We start from the raw sequence: 2,500 nt of genomic DNA, 5'->3' as shown, positions 1-2,500 counted from the left end.
TGGTTGTGTTAGTTGTGTGTGTGTGTGTGTGTGTTTGTGTGTGTGTGTGGTGTGCATATATATATAATAATATATATATCCTATATAGTATATATATATATATATATATATTTATATATCAATATATAATATATATATATATATTAATTTTTTAAAAATATATATAAATATGTCGATATATATATATTATGAATATCTAAATATATATATATATATATATATATATATAATATATATCTATATATATATATATATATGAATTTCTAATATAGATATTATATATTTGGTATGTATAAGGTACATGCGCACACACACACACACACACACACACACACACACACACACACACACACACACCACACACACACACACATTATATATATATCATCATCATCATCAGGGGCTAAGGCCGACGGAGCGCATGGCCGAATCCACCCTTCGCTTCCACCACGAGGATTCCCCTCGAAGGTGATCTCCAGCAGTCCCACGGCCCTTCTCTAATTCCGCGCCACAAGTTCTGTCGGAAATGCTAAGCCATGACCTCCTAGTCGTTTCCACAGTGTCCTCCTCCACCACCCAGGATTTGTCTCGCAGAGAGACAACCTGATGGGCATTGTCATCCACAGGGAAACGATATATGTGCCCACATAGCCTGAGTTGGCGTCCCGGATTATGCAAGTAACAGGTCCCATGCGGTCTCATGGTGTAACTGTCGGTTGGACACGGTTTGATCCTGGCCAACTGTACCCCATGATCCCGGCGAAGGGCCTTGTTACAAAAAGGCATCAAGACGAGACCTCCAATACCACTGATAGCCTCCAGGTTTCACTCCTGAGCCAAAACTGGCATATCCAGGCCTTGAGACAGTAGCTGGGTCCTGTCTGCATAGGCACCAACATCTCAAAATGCTCATGTTGAGCAGTTCATGGCTCCTGTTGCCAGACCATCTGTGTAATTGACTTCTTGGTCTGATTGCCCAGAGTTGGACTATGCTACCAAGGTATTAAAACTCTCTGTAAACTGCAATGTCCTTGAGCCACAAGCATGGATCGAGAAACGGATTCCCCTAACAGGCCCCCAAAGTCCTGAATCTTGACTTGATCCATAGACCTCTAGGCCTAAGAGCTTCGCCTCTTGCTAAATGCATCAGACCGCCACCAGTGAGACTCCAGGACTCAGATAGGATAACAACATCATCGGCAACGTCAAGCTCTGCGACCTTGAGATTGCCTAGTTTGCTCCCCTCTGACTTTTCTAGTAGCTCTGCCATGATCCAGTCCATAAGTGTTTGAGAAGTGTTGGTGGCAAAAGGACACAGCCTTGCTCCCCCTGATTAACAGGAAAAGTTCGAGATAACACCCCCCACACTTTACAGCACTTTCAGTACCAGTATAAGGCTTGCTATTAATGCCATAATCTGCATCCCCCCCCAGAAGTCCCCTGATCTCAGGATCTCCCATAGCGTTCCCGATGCACCACGTCTCAACACCTTTTTGGGTCACAAACCGGCGTTCCACAATTACTTGAAGCACTAGTATTTGGGCGATTGTGGAATTGCCAGGATTAATCCAGCTGCCCAGTCCTGATGCCTCAGTAGGTTGGGTTTGCGATCCTTTTCAAAAGAATTGTGGACGAAAAACTTTGGGCCTTGTATGATGACAGTGTCATGCCACCAGTAGTTGCTATAATCCCAACATTCCCTTTCCCTTCCAGAGAGGGATGACCAACGCCCCTCGGCAGGTCAGGGGGAATGTATCAGACTGCCAGATGGTAGTGGGACTGTAAAGCAGGCCCCAGCCATAGTTCACCCCCAGCCTTTGACAGTTCAGCAGGGATAATCACATATGGCCTGCGCTTTCCCACTCTTCAGTTTGAAATTGCCATCCTAACCTCATTAGGGTAGGAGGTTCCTCGCTGATGGGTGGGTCCAGTACGAGGTATTGCATCCAATATAACTGTTGGAGGGTCTACCTGGTACAATTGCCTCAAAATACCTCAGGCCAACGTTTCACAAACACCACCATGAGCTGAGATGATCCATTCATACCGCTGGTCGGACCTGAAGTCATCTGTGAGGATGTCTTTAGAGTGTCGGTTTTCCTCAGGGCTTGGTAGGCAGGAAAGGTCATTTACCAGAATGGCCTTCACCTCCTCGGCAGATTCCTGATGACCTTTTTCCTTGTCCCTTCTCAGCAGTGACCGAACCCTATGCACCATGGATGACGTTATGACTTGTTACCATTCAGGCCGAGCCATGCAACAAGCTCAAGTGCCTCTATGTCTCCAGGGAGATGAGTTCTGCCTTCCCTCGGGCATATGCCAATGGACTCCTGGCTGCTTCGAGTGTTACACGCTTGAAGATCTCCCAACAGAGACGAATGGGTCTGTCAGTTTGTTGAGTTCTGAGAATCGGGTCGAGAGACTGCCATGTGAACCCATGGGCACACTCCTCCTCCCTTAGTCCTGCCTATGGTCAGTACCACAAATCGGCACTCTCCTT

This window comes from Penaeus monodon, chromosome 1, assembly GCF_015228065.2.
Source record: "Penaeus monodon isolate SGIC_2016 chromosome 1, NSTDA_Pmon_1, whole genome shotgun sequence".
Taxonomy (NCBI): domain Eukaryota; kingdom Metazoa; phylum Arthropoda; class Malacostraca; order Decapoda; family Penaeidae; genus Penaeus; species Penaeus monodon.
The sequence above is the reverse complement of the archived record's forward strand: the minus strand, read 5'-3'. Positions refer to the sequence as shown.